Genomic DNA, 8,091 nt, shown 5'->3' with positions numbered 1-8,091 from the left:
TTTTTTTCTGTGTGGTTTTTTTTTTTTTTATGGAGTGAGTTATGGATCTTGCTTGAGTTTTCTACAGATAGTTCTCCAATTTTACCAGCACCATTTGTTAAAAAGGCTGTCATTTCTCCACTTAACTGATTTCATCTCCTTGTAAAAAATCAGTTGACCATAGGTAGACAGGCTGATTTTTAGATTCTCAATTCTATTCCATTGATACATGTGTCTGTCATTGTACCAGTACCATGCTGTCTTGATCTCCATGGCAGTATAGTAGGATTTGAAATCCAGGAGTAAGTGGTAAAACAGTGGTCTATTTGCCGTACCAAAATAACTTGGCATGCTGTAATGCTAAACACTGTGTCATAGGTGTGTCAAACACCATAATGATTACCCATTGTGGACAGTGCTTGGAAGCATGAGTTGCATCGACTTCCTAAACCACATGCCTTTGGAAACTCTATGAACATAGAGAAATTATGATAGTTATAGAACAGGTTTCAGGTGTTTTGTTCATAGGGTCACTATGAGTCATACTTGAATTGACGGCACTTAACAACAACAGCAAGTGCACCTTTAGCATGAGGGGTATAAAAAAATGGGGACTGTGTATTAAGACTTAAATATACATGAAAGTACAATAATTGGGACCCTTTTTACTGTGGTGCCCTGTGCCCAAAGGCCTTGAAATCTGACTTCTTGGTAGTTTTCTCATTTATGCTAAACTTCTATCCTTTCTAGTTCTCCTTTTGGTGGCAATTGAAATTAGGCTCGAGATTCTGGGGCCAGGCTCTTCTGCCCAGGAAAGGCCCTGTCTTGAAGGTCGCTCTTCCAGTCTTCCTTCCCTTGCCTGAACACTTTGGACCCAACCTTTCCATTGGGCACAATTGACACAATGCTTAGATCCATGATCCTTTTGTTGTTAGGTGTTGTCAAGTCAAGAATACCTCGTAGTGACCCTAGGAACAACAGATCTGAACTCTGTTCTATCCTGTGCCATCTTCATCATACCTGACACACTTGAGCTCATTGGTACAGTTACTGTGTTTGCCAATCTACCTGGTTGACAGTCTTCCTCTCCTTCACTGTCCCTCCACCTTTCTAAGCATGATATTAGGGGCTTTAAAAAAAAAGTAATTTCTTTTAAAATCAGATGGAAAAAAATTAAATATAAACCAAACAACTTTGATTATTTTTCTGTTGGTTCCAGTCGTTGGGAAATTACATAATGTGAGAGAAGTAGAAGATCAGAGAAGAAAAGAAGATCCTCAACACGATAGATTTATATGGTGACTGTAGCAAAGGGCTCAAGTGTGTCTTGGATTGTGGGGATGGAGCACGATAGGGCAAGGGTTAGATCTGTTGTTCACAGAATTGCTGTGAATCATAGAGAGAGCTCTGTTGGCCTAGCTAAAAAGTTATACTACCAAGCTAAAGGTGAGTGATTTTAATTTTTGGCCCTCAGGCCTGTTTTTAATTGTTTTTGGTCAAACATTCTTCTAAGTGTCTATAGTGGTCTGTCCATTTGCTGTACAGGGGTAACTCATGGTTGTTGTGAAATTAAACACTGTGACACTGATGTGTTAAATGTGAGAATGGTTAGCCATTGTGGACAGTGTTTGGTGGAGCTCCCCAATTAAAACACGCTTGGAAGCAGGAGTGGCATCCCCTTCCAAAATAGAAACTATGGAAACTCTATGAACTTAGAGAAATGATGAAAGTTATACAAGTGTTCAGGTCTTTCATTCACAGGGTTGCTAGGAATCATCTACGACTTGATGACACTTAACAATAGCAACATACCAATGCCCTTATTAAAATAAAGTTAAAAAACTTTTTTTTTAGTGGGAGAAAAGACTTACAAAAGCAAAAGTGTCTAGCACCCACGTCATGTGACTCTGGGTGTCTTCTCCATCTAAATCCAAGGCTGTTACACAACCACATTTCAACCACTGATGGAACTAAGACTGGCAGAGTTAGCCTCAGGGCCTGGTTGAATGTGCCAACTTCTTGCCCACTAGTGTTTCTTAATGCAGCTCTAGGTGAGGAATGAGACATCCCAGAAAAATTCTGACTGGATTTGAGAAGCCATAGATTGTCTTTATAGGCATGTTTCCTGGAATGAGAAGAGGGTCCCCATAAACAGTTTAACAAGAGAGTCTAGTCTCATTAGAAGTTCACCCTGGCCTATGACTTTGTCTGCTTTGCTGCAATTGGTATGACTTATGTTGTGCACACCTATGGGCAGGCAGCCTGAACTGATACGAAACATTGCTCTGAAAGGAACTGTTTATAAAAGTTCCCAGCCAGATTTGAGGATGGAGAGACATTGTCTCACATACTTCAGCATGCTATCAGATAGGGTCAACCCCTGGGAAAAGACAACATGCTCAGTAAAGTAGAGGGTATGTGGAAAAAGAGGGAGACCCTCACAAAGATAAGTGGACACAATGGCTGCAGCTATAGACTCTGGTGAAGCAGCAATTGTGAGAATGGGACACTGTTTTGTTTTCTTGTCCTACAAATCACTGTGGGTTGGAGCCAAATCAACAGCACTCAAAAACAACAGCGTCACTTATTCTGAACTTTCAGTGAAAGTTGCTGTTGGCAGCTGCACCTCCAGGACTGGCCGCTGGATTATTCCAGTTGTAGCCAGCCAGGCAGACTGATGATAGCTCTGTTAGGTAAGAGTCTCAATCCCCAGGTAGAAACCTGGCAAGTGCGTTCTTGTTCTTTCTGTGCTCAGAAAAATAATAGACATCTCTAGGCCCCCGACTTTTCTCTACTTCCCAGTGGTGTAGTTGCAGCTTCTGCATTTAAAAGCCGAGGATTTCTTGATTTCCAAGGGCATGAAGAGACAGCCAATTAGAAATCAGAGACCCAGAAGAACGAACTGGGGAGGAGGGTAGAGGAAATAGTGCAACAATGAATGAATGAAAACCCAAAATCTCTGTAAATGTTCATTAAAATTAATAAAATTTAATAAAAAAAATTAAAACAAATCAGAGACCCTCCAGGCCGTGTGGGCTCCTCCTTTGCCAATGAACCTGCCCTAATTGGGTACAAGTATCCCTTGCATTTCTGAAAACCTGAAGTCACTCAAACATGTTTATGTCCTACGGCCATGCACAATCATTCCACGAGCCTTAAAAATACACAATAGATGTTTGTTGGTTTTGCCAAAGTCATCAGCCAGACTGATAGCCTGAGGTGGAAGGTGATGTGGTGGGGGAATTCCTTTAAACCAAACTAAGAGAAAACTTGCTGTAAGTGAGTTACCAAAGGGGAATGATGACTAGGTTGGTCTAGGCTCCTCTCGTGGCCTATGATGTTCCCTCAGGACTTCCTTTTTAAGCCTTTTAAGTGCTGGTAGTTTTTTTAAGGTGTGACTGACTTCGAGTTAGTGTTAGGGAGGAGAACGCTACATGCCCAATCCTGCCTCTTCTAGCAGTACTCACCATGCACTCATCTTCCCAAAGCTCTGTTTAACTGAAGTGCTATCAAACATTATAAGACATTAACTTCTTGAACATTCACTGGAAGTAGGGTGGGAAGGTCATTCAGTTCAATTCTAAACAAATGAATTTCTAATGGACTATTTCATAATTATTTCCTACTTAATGTTCTAAGATTTTAAAATAATCCATGTTGTTTTTTATGCAAAAAAACCCCACTTAAACACAAATTGAAATAATTTTATATGGCTTTCCCCCACTCCTACTTGCTTTAAATGGTGTTTCAACTATCTGTAACTGTTCAGATAAGAGGATGTGATTTTATAGACAAAAACCCAAGGACAAACTACCATTGTCCATATTAAACCTACACTTGATCTCTTGATTCTCAATACAAAGAAGAGAGTGAAAAGAGATTGTCTATTTTTTACTTTAAAAATAAACTTTCCTATACTTTGCTAGAGAGGAAGACCCTCAATGAGTTGAATTGACTCAGTGACTAGTGGAGGTAGGTGTGCCAGAGACGATGGGGTTAGCTCAGGATAGAGCAGGGTTCCAAGCTGTTGTACATAGGGTCGCTATGAGTTGCAAGCAACTCAAGGGCACATAACGACAATAACATACTTTGCTAGGACCTCTGATGGTTTAGTGGCAAGAAGCTGCACTGCAATCCTGAAGATATGCAGTTCAAATCCACCAACTGCTCCACGAGAGAAGGATGGGCAATCTCCTCTCATGTGATAAATTGTCCCTGAAAACCCACTGGAGGGTCAGCTATGGGTTAGTTCCAACTTGATGTTACACAACCACCACCACCACAATAATACTTTGCTAAGGAATCACAGATCTATTTTTATAGGTCTTATCACTCCAGGGTCTGTACATTCTTAAATTTAAAAACAAACCAATCATAACATTGCCAGAATGTGAGAAAACTGGCTATTGACTTGATAACTCTGAGTACCAGTTTGACAGCCAGCAAAACCAATCCTCTAGCTTGTCATCTCAAATATGTTATCCCTGGGACATTTGAATTATGGACTCTCTCACTTGCTACATTCATTGTTGTTGTTGGGTGGTGTGGAGTTGACTACATCTCATAAACAACTCTATGAACAACAGATCAAAACCTTGCACTGTCCTGTGCCGTCCTCACCAGCTCTGCCATGCTACATTTCACACTCTATATTTTCATTTCTGGTTGGAGCTCATCTGTCAATTTTGTGATTAAATGGCTTATTTGTAACTGTTTTGGTTAAGCCCTGCTGCTCCGTTAATGAGGAAGGGCAAATGAACCTAACTATGTGGACCTAGCCTTTTTTTTTTTGTCAAGCATAATCTATAAATGTGGTTGATTCTTGAGTGTGATGAGTTTCACGGATTAAAGGAGTCTCTATCCAAGTTTAAAGGCAGACTGTTTACTCTAATTGTCCTCTTGTAAACTCTTATCCTGGGGGCTGAGAGTACAGCAAGCCCCTGTGCATCTCCGAAGGCTGTCCATCAAAGAGTCTGGACATTTCTTTCAGTTCAGTTCTAAGCTGGATTCCACGCCCCCTTCTTCTTAGATTTGTGCTTTAAGAATGTACTTAATAAAAACATAATTTTACTTGTTTATAAAATGCTTCTTAAAATGGTAACTACTTTTTTATGGACATAAATCCAACAACATTATGACTGCTACTGAAATGTTTTATAAAAAGAATATATACCCTGGAGGGTTTGCCCATCACAGAGGTAGCAGTGAATGCAGTCCAGTTAGATACTTCAGCTGGTAATTCTCACCCCAAAAGGATTTCTTTTGACCCAGGATAGCCAGAGTGGACACAAAGGCAACATTTTTGTTCTCCTTTCAAGTTTGACTTCAGGAAATTTCTGGGCTAAGTATTCCAAAGTTTCAACTATATGGGGCAGTAATTTTAGAGTGTGGTAAAGAGCAGGGCTTGCCCAACTTAATCAGACAGACCTGACAACACAGAGGCTCCGCAGCTTCTCAGCTCAACTGATGCCTCAGGGGCAGCTTGGAAGAGCCTTGCCCCACCTGAGGACGCACTTGAACTTCACCTCTCATTTACGGTCCACTTTCAAGTGGGGAGAGGGAGATAGAGGAGAAAGGGAGAGAGACTGGCATTGAGAAAAAAAAGGAATCACAGAAGTTTTCTTATTTTTAATGAAATCACCTTAACATAATTCATTCAACAATTCCAATAATAACAATAAAATCTTGCCAGTATGTCTTATCTTAACTGGTCTCCTCTCTCCCTCCGATGGGTCTTTCTTTTTTATAAAACCTACCCTCAACGAATGTACAAACCAAAATAACCACTTAGGATCAATTAATCATGTCAGCCAGCCCTTTGAGACTAAAGAGCCCTATTTTCTCCAATAAACATTTTATGTGCTAAATGGCAAACCTTAAATCAAAGTCTAGGAGAAAGGGAGAAAGGTCAAATTCCTGGGCACATACCTTGCTGGAGGTTTTCAAAGAATGAGAAACAATCTTGGACAGATCCCTCCTTCTCTCGCTCTCTTCTTACTGTTTTCTTGCAGAGGTTTTCAGCTCACACTTTTTTTATCCAGACCCAGCCAAGGTGTGTTAAAGCTGAGTGATCTTTCAAAAATGTTCACTTCTTTTCGCTCCCTTGTTTCTTTCAGTTCTTTGCTTCCAAACAAGTCCTGACAAAGGTGTGTCGGTTTGCAGCGTTACTCCACCCTTCCAATTATCTGACACTTGCTGGATTGAAAAAAAAAAAAATCTGCCTCCAGGAACCAAACTTTACAGGAGACAGAATACTTCTCTTACCAGCTGAGGTAGATTAACCATTTACGGATCCATGCAGAAAAGGGAACAAAGGTTCAGCATCAAGCTCCAGTGTTTATTACTTCTTACCTTGTATAGCATATACACGCTGTTATGTGTCCTGCCCTATGTGTATACCCTGGGATACTCAAAGTGCCAGTGTCCATGATTTATGATGTATCTAGGCCCCGGTGAGACCTGTGAGCAAAGTTCCAGAGTCCTAGAAAAGCTGTGAAATTTGTAAATTAGCAGCACAACTTATATCCAAGATCTGCTTCCTTTATGTATTTCACTTCCATCTAAGGAGCCCTGGCACTCACTCTCAACAGCCCCTGAGTTGGTTCTGACACATAATGACCCTCCACTGGGTTTTTGAAGGCTATATATCCCAACAGGATGAGATGCAACTGGTGGATTCAGACCCCTAGAGGTACACATGCACGCTCTGGGTTATCAGAACAACCTGCTTCAGATGAAGCCGAGGAGACCAGTTGCTGTGGTGTGGTATATGATGGACTGCTAACCAAAAGATCGTGTTTCTAACCCACCAGGTACTCCAAGGGAGAAAAGGGTGGTCTCCCGTAAAGATTTGCAGCCTTGGAAAGGTGATGCAGGCTTGTCACAAGTCCATACTGATCAGATGGCACAAGTTTAGTTTTTTGGGTTTTAATTTTACCCCCATTCTGTCACGGCTATCTAGAAAGAATAGTGGATGAATTAGTTAATAATAAAATGATAATGATTGAACATGTTGAATGATCTATGGAATATGGGCTTAGTTTTTAAAAGAAGTTAACACTGTCCCATAGAGGAAGGTTGATTTACACAGGTGAAGGGTGAGGTTAAGGTTATTTAAAAAAAAAAAAAAGGTTATTTTAGAGTCCAGACAGAGGAAAGAATGATGGCTGAGATGGCTGTGAGGTGGAAGAAGTGTGGTGACTCTGAGGAACACTAAGAGAGAGCTCAGTTGGCCTAGTGGACAGAAAGTGATGCTACCAAGCCAAAAGTGGATGATTTTAATCTGCAGCCCTCAGGCCTGCTTTTAATTATTTTTAGTCAAACATTCTTCTAAATGGTATAGCACTGGTCTGTCCATTTGCTGTACAGAGGTAACTCGTGGTTGCTGTGATGCTAAACACTGTGACACTGATGTGTGAAATGCCATAATGGTTACCCATGGTGGACAATGTTTGGTGGAGCTCCCCAATTAAAACAAAATTGGAAGCAGGAGTGGCATCTGCTTCCAAAATAGCTTGCCTCTGTGAACTTGGAGAAATGATGAAAGTTCTACATGTGTTCAGGTCTTCCGTTCATACTCGACAACACTTACCAACAACCATGAGAAGACGGCTTTATATGCTGTGAGTAAGGAGAGAGTGGCAGTGAAAGCGAGGCTGGAGAGGTAGGTAGGGGTTAGCTTGTGAGAAGCCTCACAGGCCATCATGGGCAAGTGTTGCCTGATGCTTGGTATATGTTCTTTTTTTTTTTAATTTTTTTTTTTTTTGTATATGTTCTTGAACTGACAGTTGGGAGCAACTCAAGAGGCACAGTATGAATATTTGGATTATTGATCCTTAGACAAAGGAGGTTAAGGTATAATATGTCCCAGAATTTCCACACACATGACCTCATTTAATCCACATAGTAACTGAGGTATAAAATCAACCCACCCGTTGCCACCCAGTCGGTTCCAACTCATGACAACCTGCGTTTCCAAAAAGACTTCACCTCATGACAAATTGGGTATCCAAAGAGATTGACCTAGCTGTCTCCTGCACAGTGACTGGTGGATTCCAACTGCTGAACTTCCAGATTGTTGTTGTTGTTGTTGTTATGTTCCGTCGAGTCGTT

At 40.9% G+C, this 8,091-nt stretch overlaps 1 protein-coding gene across 1 annotated transcript in view; it reads right to left on the bottom strand.

The window, feature by feature from the left end:
• The window catches only part of COL17A1 (collagen, type XVII, alpha 1), a 59,526-nt gene extending 53,479 nt beyond the window's left edge, over positions 1 to 6,047 (bottom strand). Inside the window, exon 1 of the mRNA XM_006880177.1 lies at positions 5,908 to 6,047. The gene's annotated coding sequence lies outside the window, so the exon portion shown is untranslated. The remainder of the gene's footprint in view (positions 1 to 5,907) is intronic.
• Positions 6,048 to 8,091: the final 2,044 nt, after the last annotated feature.

This window comes from Elephantulus edwardii, unplaced genomic scaffold, assembly GCF_000299155.1.
Source record: "Elephantulus edwardii isolate Elephantulus edwardi_28Jun2011 unplaced genomic scaffold, EleEdw1.0 scaffold00006, whole genome shotgun sequence".
NCBI lineage: Eukaryota > Metazoa > Chordata > Mammalia > Macroscelidea > Macroscelididae > Elephantulus > Elephantulus edwardii.
Note: the sequence above shows the minus strand (reverse complement) of the source record. Positions and strands in the feature narration are given on the sequence as shown.